Genomic DNA, 15219 nt, shown 5'->3' on the forward strand with positions numbered 1-15219 from the left:
GAGCTGAGGGGGATTTTTTTGAAATGATGGTCCTGACCTTTGGGGTTATCACTGTCTCTTAGTTCCAGTCAGGTAGTAGCCACACTTGACTTTCCTGCTATAGAATTTTATCTCCCCTTACTCCTTTGGACAGACTCATGAAGAGGTGAAAAAAGGGGGGGGGGGCGGGGAGACAGGCAAAGATGGTAGAGATGGCTTGATTAGGCACTTAAAGGCAACAAGAAACACTACTTCATGGATACCTGGTCATCTCATAGGATAGTAATCATGACAAGCATCTATAAAAAGACTACCATAAAGATAATTACAACAGAGGAAGAGTTGAAAAAATCTATTAACTTGAAAAAAAAACCTTTAATATTCAGTGACTTCAATACAAAGGAGAAAACTGCAAAAATAATTCAGAAAGCATGCTTCAGAATACAAAGATGAGAGAGCAAATGCTCATAGATTATACAGAAGTCTCATGCCTATTCATCAGAAACACTTTCTTCAAGAAGAGTCAAAGAAGGCACTAAACATGGTAAACACCAAGTAACTTGCAAAAAAAACAAAGATGGTTCTAACAACAGGAACAGAATCATTTGCTAACCAGATGTTTTTGTATGCAGTCTATCAAGACTCTTGGAAAAGAGAGCAAAATTAATACTAAATGAGAATACTAAAAATAAGATCCACAATGACACTGAGTTAACTCGTTTAAATCTATGGCCTAATTAAACTAGCTGCTGACTCCAAAAAATGGGAAACTGATGAACAGACATCAACAACACAGATTATTTCTAAATTTTCTAAGGAGTTTTTACTAACAAAAGAGAAGCCTAAAAACTGCCTCATTCAGCAGTCCACAATATGTAGCCAAAGAGAAATAGTGCAGTTAAGGACAATAATGATTGAAAATATCATTTATGCATTCAACAAGCATTTATCAAGCACCTACTATGTTCTAAACATTGTACCGGGTGCAGAGGATGCCAAGACAAAAAAAAATAAAAATAAAAAGTCCTGCCCTCAAGGAGATTACATTCCTCAGGGGATTAAAAAGGAAGAAAGATACAACAATAGTACAAAGTAATAGGGGAGGAAGAAGCACTATCAGGTTGGGGAAGGATGGGAGAAGGTCCCCTATAGAAGGTAGGGCCTTCAAGGGCACTAGTGATTCCAAGAGGAAGCAAAGAAGGAGGAGGGAAAGCATTTGTGAAATATAATATAGAGAAGAGCAAGATTTTGCTCATGTGAAGAATCCTATAGATCAAAAGGGTAGCAAATTAGGAGCAGTTATCACCCTACAAAACAATAAGAAATACTGAAGGGGAAAAAAAGATTTGTAAAATACATAGTGAGAAGCCCAACTAAATCATAATATGTCAAGAGCATTCAAGGCAGAAACTGGAAAAACAACAAATGAAAAAAAAAAAAGGAAAAATCCGTTAAGATTTTTACAGCAAGTGATTTTCTTTCTCGCCAGCAGCTAACACACAGAGAACAACAGAGTCCCCAGTGTGCTACATGAGGAAGTTGGAAAAGCACTAAAGAAAACAAAGATGGGAAAACTGCTGGACTAGACCAAGCACTGAGGGAGGAAACCCATGCTGGGGACCGGGATGCAGGGTAGGCACAATTTCAAGAAAGATAAAAAAAAAATCAATTCTCAAAATACAAGACAGAGAAAAGGATACCAACTACTTGGAAATGACCATTTATCTCTTTATTATAAAAAAAGGCAACTTGTAAACTGATCAGAATATCAATAACTACTTGATCCATTTGCCAAGGTTCCTATCCATAATCTTCATTAGAATAAGCTTACTGGGCAGCTAGGTGGCACAGTGAATAGAGCACCAGCCTTGGATTCAGGAGGACCTGAGTTCAAATGTGACCTCAGACACTTGACATTTACTAGCTGTGTGACCCTGGGCAAGTCACTTAAACCCCATTGCCACACACACACACAAAAAAAAAAGAATGAAAGAAAGAAAGAAAGAATAACAGGCCAACTTGCAAATAATACTCTATGGCGGACCTCATCTTTACAGTCACACAATTCACTAAAAAGTGCAAAGAATGCATGATACATGTGCTTGATTTTAAAAAATATATTATAAAAATCATTTGATTTGGTAGGAAAAAATACTGCCCTAAAGGCCCTCTTCTAAGAAGTTATCTCTATGGTGTTTTTTTTTTAAATTGTGTAAACATGGGGGGCAGCTAGGTGGCACAGTGGATAAAGCACTGACACTGGATTCAGGAGGACCTGAGTTCAAGGAGCTGAGTTCAAATCCGGCCTCAAACACTTGACACTTACTAGCTGTGTGACCCTGGGCAAGACACTTAACCCTCAATGCCCTGCAAAAAAAAAAAAAAATTGTAAATGTGTTTTTCCCCTCTACTGCCTCTTAGTGTTTTAAGGAAGTAATACTGTTGATAACCTTCCACCTTCCACTATCTTCCTTTGTAAGATTCCTTAAAAGATGCAAGAGATAACTTCAAATATTAATGCTGACAAACTTTTAAAAGACCCAGAATCAAAAGAAGAAGAGTGAACTAGATTGCTTTAAGGATAATGGGAAAAATACTTTTAATGACCCCCAAGCTTCTCCTAGAAACAAAGGCCAGACTATCACTATTCTTCCAATGATACTTGATGGCTACATGTCATGGAACACCAGAGTTTCCAAAGCACTGAAGGAACAGGTCATCCGAGAGAGGGAGAAAGTAGGCATGAAATGACTGCAATGTCTACAGAGGAAAAGAAGTGTGACCCCAGAGGGATGCATGAATGAAATAGGTGAGTCAGTCTTGGATTGGGACCAAGGGATAAGTGATGGACAACCACAACCAGCATGGTGTCTACACAATGTTGATACATCTATAAGAAGATCCAGAGCAACTAAGGAAGGAGACTTCTCCCCACCATGGTGGACAGGTGTCAGAGTCACATAGGATGGAGAATTGTGGATAGGTAGAGATATGTAGTTTTGGAACAAGGACCCATATCAGTGAGATCACAGACTCATCCAAGTATCAAAGAAATTAAAGAGTATACTTGTGAAATAGTTAGGAGGTGCAACATAAAGTCAAGTACCAAGGTGCATGGAAAATACTGTCACCTTGAATTCCATTAGGGTGAGGGTAGAAGAGAACTGGGGGAAAAAAGAGCTAACTTTCTTCAAAGATTCCTTAAATTGTTCTTAGAGAATTTTTTTGGAAGTAATCAGGGTTAATGACTTGCCCAGGGTCACACAGCTATAAGTGTCTGAAGTCACATTTGAACTCAGGTCCTCCTGACTCCAGGACCTGTGCTCTATTCACTGCACCACCTAGCTGCCCCAGAAAGAGAATTCTGTAGGAAAAAGAACACTAGATTTGTAGTCAGAGGAAATGGGGTGAAATTCCAAATTTGCTATTTACAAAAGCAAGCACTTGTGTGACTTCTGGGAAGGGCTGAAGCCAAGTGCAGGAGTCGAAGACATTAACTGTTTAGAGCTGGAGCCCCAGGGCTCAGGAGTAAAATACCACCCACGTCATTTTTAAGATTGGAAGAATAACTTTGAACTTACAGTAGTTCATCTGAACTGAAGGAATGAACAAAGAACCACAACTGGCATTGTGTCTTGGTAGTAGTAGTTAAGCATTTATCAGTTGTGTCCAACTCTTTGTGACTCCATTTAGAACTTTCTTGGCACAGATACTGGAGTGATTTTCCATTTCCTTCTCCAGCTCACTTTACGTATGAGGAAACTGAGGCAAACAGTTGCCCAGGGTCACACAGCTAATGTCTGAGGCTGGATTTGAACTCAGGAATAGGAGTCCTCCTGACTCCAGGACTGGTGCTCTAGCCACCATACCACCTAGCTGCCCCATCTGGCATTAAGCAATGGAGAAAAATGGATGCACTGGCCTCAGAGAACAGACTGAACCACTTTATAAGAAGAAATTCCTCATTAGAGTTGGGTTAAGTTTGTTTAAAATGTATACATGATACTGTTCTGGCCGACAGTGGTTTAGCAATAATATCAGATGTGTTTATATCTCTTGGTAATAGAGATACTGAGATGTTCCTACCCTTTTAGGGTGAGTACTAGTAAATATCACTGACCATTCTTATCAGTGTCTATGCCGTAGAGCTGGAGGAGGCCTTGCTGACCATTTCATAGAATCCCTTCATTTTGAGGCATTCTGTTGTTGCAGTTATGTCCGACCCTTAGTGACCACATTTGGTGTTTTCTTCGCAAAGACGCTGGAGTGGTTTGCCATTTCCTTCTCCAGTGGATCCATTTTGTCCATTTTGGGGAAGGATCACACAGCTAGTAGGTGTCTGAGGCTGGATTTGAACTCAAATCTTCCTGATACAATAGCCCAGGGCTCTATCCATTGAGTCACTAGCTGCTACTCATTTTAGAAATGAGGAGACAAACACAGAAAGGGGAGGTGACTTGTACAAAGTCACAGAGGAAGCATGAAGAGAAATCAAAACTCAAACCAGTTAAAGAATGGTGCTTGTTGAACATGATGAAGGGAAGATACAGAGACACACTACAGCTTCTTCTAGCTGAACAACAGTCACATGGAGGAGGGATCAGACTTGCTCTGTTTATCCCCAGAGGGCACCAGGAACACCAGAAGCAAAGGTACAAAGAAGACAACTGAGGCCTGATGTCAGAAAAGACTTCTTCACAATCAGGTTGGTCCCAAAATGAATGGGCTTCCTTGAGAGGTCTTCAAACAGAACTATTGATCATGTGGGTTAGAGCTGGGGATTCTCACATGTACAAAAATATTTACAGCTGCTCTTTACGTGGTGGCAAGGAATTGGAAGTTGAGGGGATGCCCATCAATTGGGGAATGGCTGGACAAGTTGTGGTATATGAATGTAATGGAATTCTATTGTGCTATAAGAAACAATGAGCAGGAGGAGTTCAGAGAAACTTGGAGGGTCTTGCATGGGCTGATGAGTGAGATGAGCAGAACCAGAACAACATTGTACACAGCATCATCAACATTGAGTGTTGATCTACTGTGATGGACTATATTCTTCTCACCAATGCAATGGTACAGAAGAGTTCCAGGGAACTCATGATAGAAGAGGATCTCCAAATCCAGGGGGGAAAAAAAAAAGAACTGTGGAGTATAGATGCTGAATGAACCATACTATTTCTTTTGGTTTTGGTGCTGTTGTTTTTCTATTTTGAGGTTTTTCCTCATTGCTCTGATTTTTCTCTTATAACATGACTAATGCAGAAATATGTTTAATGTTATTATATATATATATATAATTTATATCAGATTACCTGCTGTCTAGGGGAGGGGGGGAGGGGAGGGAGGGAGAAAAATCTGAAATTGGAAAGCTTTTATAATCAAAAGTTGAAAACTATCTTTGCATGTAACGGGAAAAAAAATAAATAAAATGCTTTATTAAAAAAAAAGAGTTGGGGATTCTCTGCAGGCATCAGATAGAGTCAGTAGCTACTGAGATCCTTCTAACCCTAAGACTCTGTGATCCTGTGACCCCAGGTCCCCTAACTCCAAAGGCTCCTTCCCCACCACCTATGTCCTCAATGAGAACTCTAACACACTCCCTCTCCCTCTGCCTCTCCTTCTGTCTCTGTCTCTGTCTCTCTGTCTCTCTCTGTCTCTGTCTCTCTCTCTCTCAATGAGGTGAACCCTAATCTGTTGCTTGGTTTCTGTGTGTGTTATAGTAGAAGGAGTTGGCCTGGGAGTCAGGAGACCTCAGCTCTAGTCCCAGCTCTGATACTAATTATCTGGATGACCTTGGGGAAGTCTCCAATCCTCCACAGACTTAATTCTCCTTATTTATAAAGTAAGTCTGTCCTTTCTAGTTCTAAGTTTCTGTTTCATAGATAACAAAATCACAAAGGCAAGCATGAAGGAGTAAAGGGCAAGAGACACCTATATATATGATTAGGGGACAGGCTCTAGAGAGTTAATGTCTTGTATTCAATAATGGCAAAAAAGCTAAAGGAGAATTACCTTGTAATGACCAGTCAGAGTCAACATCTCTGAGAGCTGAAGGCCCACAGTCAATCCCATGTATATAAAAGGTGTCCCAGGTCAAACCATGTGGCCTATCCTTAGAGCTTAGACCCAGGTCAACGTAAGCTCCTGAAAGCCAAGGACTAGCTTACTTTTGTATACATATTCCCAGTGCCTGGCACACAGCAGGCACTAAATAAATGCTTGCTGTGTGCCTGAGAACAGAGCAGCCAAACTCCCATTCTACAATGCACCTGTCCTCCTCTGGGTCACCCACCCTAAGAGTTGTGGAGTGGCCCCAGTGAATTAGAGCCTTGACCTGTTTAATTCAATAAACCTTTGCTAAGCATCTACTAAGGACAGAGCACTAGGCTAGAGTCAGAGTCTTCCTGAGCCACTTAGGTCATCATAGCCTGCATCCCCAAGGCCACTAGAAAATCAATACATATTCCAGTCCAGAAAAACAGGCTGTGCACCTCAGGCATTCAAGCCAGGTGATATAACACGCCCCCAGCTCAGTGATGATCATTTCGGGCTGAGCCCCAAATCATCAGGTTACTCCTAGCCAGCTTTTCCTTGTGTGTGGGTGTGGGGGGTGGGGTGGGGAGAGAAGTCATTAATGGAACTAGCATCATGTGGGAGAACAACATGTTAGCATCATCACTGTGAGAAAATAATTATTGATTACAAGTAGTATATGGGGAATTTCAGATTCCCCTTTGTGTTACATGGGGCCAGCTAGACTCATTGACCCCTGAGAACCACACCCAAGATAGCAGCCAGTCCTGGCACGGTCTGGGTCGGGTCTGAATTCTTTGGATTGATGACCATATAGAGAGATATTGTCCCTAATCAAGGGGATGTTCAGTCCCTCTCACCTGATGTAATCCACATTGAGTTATATGAACCAATTAGATATGATGGATGTATAATGACCAGCCTCTTATCAAAAAGGGATGAAAAACCTGGACAGATAACCACGTACTCTCTTGGGACTATGAGAAGCTAAGAAGATGCTGGGGATTGACCCTTACCGGTAGAAATCGATAAACTGATAATAAGCTTACCCCAAACCTGTCTACAGTAAGGATTTTAACTGTCACACCTCTGAAGAGACTGGCCTAAGTTTCAGCTTTCCTTTAACAACCAGTCCCATTTTCTTCCTATACATCTTGGAATAGTATAGGCTCACTATTTTCCATGAAAGACTTTTCAGTCACTTTCACGTAGTTGTGGTTTGCCCTGAACATGAGTAGTAAAGCCCTAAGTCTCTGGTGATGAACGAAAGAACAGAACAAAGTTCCTGAGATATCAAGGGAGCTTTTACACTTTACAAATGAAGGTAGACTAGGAAGCCTTCACTTAACCACTCTGGCAACCCATGGTGATGAAGCCTTCATAGACTTGAAAGCTCCCTTGATGTAATGCTAACCCCCTTACTAGCAAACAGCTGGCCAGAGTGTCACTGTGATTTACAAAGCCAAGAAGAGCTGGTCAAAACCTTTAAGAGGCCAGCAAAAGGTTTCCATGGATAAGAAAACCCTCCAAAATAGGCATTCTAACCATGAACACAGAGGACCTGAGTCTGGTACTAAGGAAAATGAATGGAGCCCTAAGCTACATGGCAAACGCTATCTCAGAGAAAGATATCGCCCCTAAAAAGAGTCTATGTTGGGAATAATGATCATCAGCTTTTCTCTTCTTTACATTTTTAAAAAGACCGTTTGGAAAGGGGAATATTACCTGAGGGCAGGGAATTCAGACAAAATGCCCCTATTCCTGATGAAAGCAAGTGGTCAGTTGCCAGGGTTTCTTAGATTCCTCTGGTTCTCATGAGTGGGAAATGCACAGCAAACAGATCTCCACCACAGCCAGCAGGGGTCGCTGCAGGGAACGGAACACGGGGGACACACAAAGGAGCAAATTTAAAGGGAAGGGAGAAGAGGAATGATACAAGGATGAAAAAAATTTAGCTGTGTGTACTAAAAAAAAATTACAGTCATATTCATTGATTTTTATTAAGTAGAATAGAAATCTGCTGAAAATTTAAGAGGCATTATATTATGCTGACGTCGGTGCAGTCGCCAACAACGCATGAGCCTCGACTGATCATCAATGCGATTGCCGAAATCCAGACTAAGTAGAGAACGTGATGTTACAGTAGGGCATCTTCCAAACGTGAATCTTAGAGCCGATCCCAACAATAATTCACCAAGAGCCCTATTTCATTGGGAAGGGAAAGTGGTTTTAAAAAACAATGAGGAAGCCGCTGCAGAAACAATGTCAGAAGGAGCAGGAGCTCCCTTGGGGGCTGTTTCCGGAGCTCATCATCTGAACTGGATTCCCTCTCACAGTCTACCATCAGAGACTGGAGTTCTCCCAGGGAGGCCCATTCTCCTATTGGAGAGGTTAACCCTTAGCAGTGTGCCTCCCAGCCAGATTCACCCATTCAATGCTCTACTGGACTACGTCACTCTACTCAAAGAAAGTAAGCCAAGAGAATTAGAATTATCAGGGTCAGAAACTGGGTCTCAACCTGTGATTTCATCATATGGAGAACACACAGATGAAGAAAGTCCACCCCTTATCCCTCACCAGAGCAGGACACCAGGGCTCTGACTTTGAGTCAGAGCTACCTAGATCATCTCAAGGCTAAGAGACAGGCCAACAGACAACCCAGCCAGGATATGCCAGAAGCAGGGCTTAAACCCAATCTTTTCGGCTGAGACCAGTCCTATAGCACAAAGCCACCCTGCCCCTTCCAAATCATTTTGAAACCACATCTTTACCTTAAATATCTGAACAACTAAGGCAAATTTATATTTTTTCTAATTCAGTAAAATCAAAATATATTCTGCTCACTACTGTAGCTCCATTAGCAGCCATGACAGTCCCTTGTACAAAGGAACAAAAGTGGAGCCTCAATTTTCTTGCTTTTCACCGTCTTAACTCCCTGCAATTTGGCTTTCTACCTCATCATGCCACTTAAACAGCTCTCTCCCAAGTCACCAAAGACCTCTTTACTCCCAAATCCAACAGCCTTTTCTCAATCCTCATTCTTCCTAATCTCTCTCTGTATCTGACATTGTCAGTCACTCTCTTCCTTAATATTCTTTTCTCGCTAAGCTTTTGGGACCCTGCTTTCTCCTGGTTCTCCTACCTCAGTCTCCTTTGCTGGACCTGGATCCAGGTCATGCCCTCTAGCCATGGGCATCCCACAGGGTTCTGTCCTAGGCCCGCTTTGCTTCTCCCTCTATATTACTTCATTTGGTGATCTCATAAGCTCCCATGAATTCGATTATCATCTCTGTGTAGATGATTCTCTGATCTACTTATCCAGTCCTAACCTCTTTGCTAACCTCCTCTCTCCCATCTCCACTTGCCTATATCAAAGCACAGTACCTAATACATAAGAGGTACTGGCTATTATAATGCTTATTCCTCTCTTCCCCATATTAGATGTCCAGTAAACACCTGAACCTCAACAAGTCCAAAACAGATCTCATTAGCTTTTCCCAAAAAACCCTGCCATCTTCCTACCTTCAACTACTGTTGAGGGTACCCCCATCCTTTCAGTCTCCCAGGCTCACAACCTAAGTGTTATCTCTACTTCTCATTCTCTCACCCCCATGTCCATCTGTTACCTAGGCCTGTTGATTTTACCTTCATTAAATCTCTCCCATGTATCTTATTCTCTCCTCTGACAATGATAACACCCTGTTTGTAGGCCCTCATCACCTCATGCCTTGGCAACTGCAATAGCCTGCTGGTTGGTCTCTCGGCCACAAATCTCTGCCCACTCTAGTCCATTGTCCAATCAGCCATCAAAGAGTTATTCTTTTTTTTTTCTTTAAAAAAAATAAACACTTTTAAAAATAGTTTTTGAGTTCTGAATTTTATCCCTCCTTCCTTCCCTCTGCTCCCCCTTCCCTGAGGCAGTAAGCAATCAGATATGGATTATACATGTACAATTATGTAAAACATAATTAGTCACTTTGTACAAGAAATCTTGAATAACAGAAAAAACAAAGTGAAAAATAACAAGCTTCATTCTGTGTTGTATATTGTCTCCTCCATTAGACAGTGAGCTCCTTGAGATCAAGAACTATCTTTTGTCTTTCTTTGTATCCCCAGAATTTAAAACAGTGCCTGTCATGTAGTAGATGCTTACACACACACACACACACACACACACACACACACACATTTGCTGACTGAGGTAATTAATAAATGTTTAAGTGACATGAATTTCTAACCCTTCTTCATCAAAAATTATCAAATCAACATATTGGAATTTTTCCCCCTAGAGAAACTACTGTCGGTCTCTTGAGCTCAGGAGTTCTAAGTTTCAGTGGGCTAAAGTGATCAAGTATCTGTACAAAGTTTGGAATTAATAGAATTAGCCCCTGGGAACAGCGGGACAACAGCCCATTGCCTAAGGAGGAGCAAACATGCCTGGGTTGGAAAGAGTACATCAAAGTTTTCATGCTATTCAAATAGGAATTGGACTATGAGTGGCCCCTGCATGTCTAGCCTGGGTGAGATAAGGAGGACCAATCTTTAAAAGGAAAAATAAGCTGTGATTTCATATAGCAAAAGAAAAGCAGGGTTCCATTTACAGAAATGCATTGCCCACTTTGATGAAAGGGATCTATTCCATAATTAGAGGATGTCAGTATTAGGAAAACTCTTATTGTTAGTACTAAATGGAGGTTAGCTATTTTTACAAAAGAAAAATAATTTGAAAATGGCCGTTGTACATATAAATCCCAAGTCTATATAAATAACTGGTGTGAAAACCTTCAGTACACAATTCTATAACCACCTTTTTAAAAAAATCACCCGTCACTTTATCAAAATGAACCTGAAAAATAAAAAGCATGAAATTATAGAAGCCAATTTAGTATGACTATAATCTGTAGAGCAAGTTACCTTCGCTGCCTTTCTTCACCTGGTCTAACCTTAATTAAAGGTTCACTCACTCACTCATTCATTCATTCATTCATTCATTCATACACACACACACACACACAGAGCACTTGAAGATGATAATAACAACGCACAATCAAATTGTTTTCAGGTTTGCAAAACTCTTTCCTCACAACAGTCCTGTGGGATAAGTAGTATTAGTAATGTTGTTATTATATTATTCCCATTTTAAAAATGATAAGACTAAATAAGGATAAGTACCTTGACCATTGTCACAAAGCTGAGTGTCAGAAATGAGACTCTAACTGACTCTAAGCCTAGCAATACTCCTACTGCACCATCTATTTAACAAATTCAACAAACTTTTAGGCAGATAACAAAAGATGGAACTGGGGGGTTGGGGTGGGGAGTGGGGGATGAGGAGGAAAAGATAAAGTCTTTGCCCTTAATCTAGGAGGGACAGCATGTAGGAGATACATTCATAGGAAAGGCCAAAACAGAAAATCAAGGTGAGAAGGCAGATCACTTCTGACTAGGGGGGAGAGAAGGGAGAGAAGGTCTCAAAGGAGGTGACCTGAGCTAAGCCTTGGGGAAAAAAGGCTGAATTTTGACCAATGTAAGTCAAGGAGGAATCCATTCCAGACATATATAAACAGAAAGGTAAGGCAGGCAAGATGTGATTTTTTGCCAATTATCACCAAACAGCTGAATTAGTTGACTAGTGAGAGGCAATGTTTTGTTTTGTTTTTTAATCAGAGAAAAAGACCACATATCCAGAGGTCTTAGAGATCATTTAATCCAAATTTATCATTTCAGAAATGAGGAAACTGAGCCATACAGAAGATAAGCCATGTACATAGGATTCGAACTCAGATCCTCTAATTCAAACTCCAGTACCATACTGATTTCAAAAAGCTTTGTTAGCTTTAAAAAAAAAAATGTTAGTTGCAAAGAATCATTCCATCAAAATTTATGAGGGAATAAGATTGAGATATAATTTTTGACAATCTTGAGGCGGTGTGGTGTCAACAAAAGGCAGCCTTGGAGTGAGGAAGCCCTGAGTTCAAGTCCTACTCTGATATACACTAGCTGTGTACCTGTGGGCACATCACAGGACCTCAGTGCCCCAGGTAGATAGGCAGGGCTAGACCATACAGAGAAGATGCCTGTCTGCACCAATGGAAGTGTTCACATCAGGAGATGCATATGCCAATGAAATCCTAGGGCTAAAGAGTCCCTACTAAAAAAAAATAATAAAGTCTGGATGTAATCTACATGCTTGCTAATTCACATAGAGAGACAAATGAAGCATTTATTAAGTGCTTACTGTGGCCCAGGAGAATACCAAAACGAGGCAGTCCCTACAATCTTTCAAGAGCTTATATGCAGGTAGATGGTGCCCCTATGGCTAGACTTTTGGACATGCATTTGGGAAGATGTGAGTTCAAATCCTACCTCAAACACTGGGTGTGTGACCCTAAGCAAGTCAATGAGCTGCTCTGACCTCAGAGGCCTAATCTGTAAGAGGGGATGAGTAACAGTGCCCACCTCTCAGGGTTGTTTTGACAATGACGTGCAATATTTGTAAAATGCTTTGCAAATCTTAGAGCAATTATAGAAATGCGAGTTGTAATTATCATCATAACAGAAAAAGACAATATAAAAAGGAGCTGGAGACCAAATAAGGGGGGTGGGTTCCTCTTATGAAAATGGATGACAAGGAGGAAGAGGAAAGATCCAAAAAGTCAAGGAGTGAGTGAAGAGAAGCATGGGCTGGGGAGAGAAGAGGCAGAAGCATGGCTGTGGCTCCTCCTGAAACAGCATTTGTGACAAGCAGTTACAGAGGGGAAAAGGAGCAAAGAACTGGAAATTGAGAGGATGCCCATCAACTGGGGAATGGCTGAACAAGTTGTGGTATCTGATTGTGATAGAATACTACTGTGCCACGAGAAATGACAAGCAGAATGATTTCAGAAAAGCCTGGAAAGACCTGCATGAATTGATGCAAAATGAAATGAGCAGAACCATGAAAACACTGTATACAGTAACAGCAATAGTGTACAATGATCAATTGTGAAAGACAGCTATTCTCAGCAATATAATGATCTAAGGCAATTTTGAAGAACTTGATGAAAGATGCTGTCCAATTCTAGATAGAAATCTGATGGGCTCTCATTGCAAAGTGAAGCTTATTTTCTTCACTTTCCTAATTTTCCTTGCTTTATTTATTTATTTTTCCATTTGTTGTTTATCTGTTTATTTGTTTGTTTGGTTTTGGCAAGGTGGGTAACATGGAAATATGTTTTGTGTGACTCCATATGTATAATAGGTATTATATTTATTGACTTCTCAATGAATAGGAGAGGATCAAGAGGGAGGGAAAGAATTTAGAATCAAAAATATAGACAAATACGATTTTTTTAAAAGTATATTTAAGGGGCAGCTAGGTGGCACAGTGGATAGAGCACCGGCCCTGGAGTCAGGAGTACCTGAGTTCAAATCCGGCCTCAGACACTTAACACTTACTAGCTGTGTGACCCTGGGCAAGTCACTTAACCCCAATTGCCTCACTAAAAAAAAAATAAAAATAAAAATAAAAGTATATTTAAGGGGCAGCTAGATGGTACAGTGGATAAAGCACCGGCCCTGGATTCAGGAGTACCTGAGTTCAAATCCAGCCTCAGACACTTGACAGTTACTAGCTGTGTGACCCTGGGCAAGTCACTTAACCCCCATTGCCTGCCAAAAAAAAAAAAAAAAAAAGGAAAAAAAAAAGTATATTTAAAATATGACTGGACTGATACAGCATTTACTAGATACCTATCTACTGGCTTAAGTGAGTCACACCTGGACTTGGTATTTTCAAAAGAATGTCATGAATTCTTCCGTGATTCTCTGACATTATAAAAAGGAAATTAGTATCTATTAATAACTTTTCATTAAAAAGAAATATTCTCAATAAGCCACAGTTCCATTTTTTAATGTCCTCAAAATCTGTAGCAAAACTGCCATGACTATAATTTCTCATTATGCCATTTAAGATTTTAAGATAATTATAAAAATTGCTTTTAATATAGTCTAATGCGCATACAGAAGCATGAAGACAATGCTCACGAACAAAAATTTCAGTATTTCATATATTAATAATTACCACATAAAGCAGAACAAAGTAACATATTGTTGAAAAACACCTGTTCCTTCCCCCAAACCATATATGTGGCTGCCTTTTTGGGGGGTGGGGGGTGCGGGGCAATGGGGGTTTGCCCAGGGTCACACAGCTAGTAAGTGTCAAATGTCTGAGGTCGGATTTGAACTCAGGTACTCCTGAATCCAGGGCCGGTGCTTTATCCACTGCGCCATCTAGCTGCCCCCGTGGCTGTTTTTTAATATGATTTCTATACAAATCATATACAGAACACAGCTCCTGACATTAAGAGATTTATTTTTGGTAAGAAAGACCATGTGTGACCAAGTATATATACCTTACCCCAGAAGTTGGCAATAATTCAGAAGGTGTGTGTACCCTGCCAAGTCTTCATTTATTTGCATTAAAGCTTTTGTCAGTACTATATATGAATGTATACACACATACATATATACATATACACACAGACATTTATATACATACGCACAAAGAAAAAGGTAAGAGGAAAGGGAGAGAAAGAAAGGGAGAGCAAGAGAAAGTGTTTTGCAAACTTTAAAGTGCTACATGTTATATAATATACCTTGGGCCATCATATACAAATATATGGCTAAACTATTATCCATGCAAACTAAATACAATTGTAACTGTTTAAAATGTTTCATTTAAAATTATACTGTAGCTGAGGGCAGCTAGGTGGAGCAGTGGATAAAGCACTGGCCTTGGATTCAGGAGGAGCTGAGTTCAAATCCAGCCTCAGACACTTGACATTTACTAGCTGTGTGACCTTGGGCAAGTCACTTAACCCTCATTGCCCCACCAAAAAAAAAATTAAATTAAAATTAAAATTAAAAATAAAACAAACAAAAAGCAAAAAAAAAAAATTATACTGTAGCTTATCCCAGTTTATGATGATGTCAGTTTTCCATCATCTGGAACGTGTATACACACACACATGCATGCATGTGTGCACACGCACACACCCGTGCTCAAACTGGGCACATATCTGTCCAACAGTGACGACCATTCCCAAGACTGCCGGGGCCCTGGCTGACTCGGCCTGGGCATGAAGGAGGTAAAGGACTCTAAAGTCCAAAGTGCTCCTCACTAACCTCTGGGGCTGAGTCCAGATACTCTGGTCCCTGTCCTGTCCT

At 40.6% G+C, this 15219-nt stretch overlaps 1 protein-coding gene across 2 annotated transcripts in view; it reads right to left on the reverse strand.

Annotated features, from left to right (window-relative positions):
- The window catches only part of UHRF1BP1L (UHRF1 binding protein 1 like), a 79100-nt gene that overhangs the window by 53599 nt on the left and 10282 nt on the right, over window positions 1-15219 (reverse strand). Inside the window, exon 2 of one of the 2 annotated variants that reach the window (XM_043966485.1) lies at window positions 7738-7878. The exons of the other annotated variant lie outside the window; for it this stretch is intronic. The gene's annotated coding sequence lies outside the window, so the exon portion shown is untranslated. The remainder of the gene's footprint in view (window positions 1-7737; window positions 7879-15219) is intronic. 2 annotated transcript variants of the gene reach the window in all.

Source organism: Dromiciops gliroides, chromosome 5, assembly GCF_019393635.1.
Source record: "Dromiciops gliroides isolate mDroGli1 chromosome 5, mDroGli1.pri, whole genome shotgun sequence".
NCBI classification, from domain to species: Eukaryota; Metazoa; Chordata; class Mammalia; order Microbiotheria; family Microbiotheriidae; genus Dromiciops; species Dromiciops gliroides.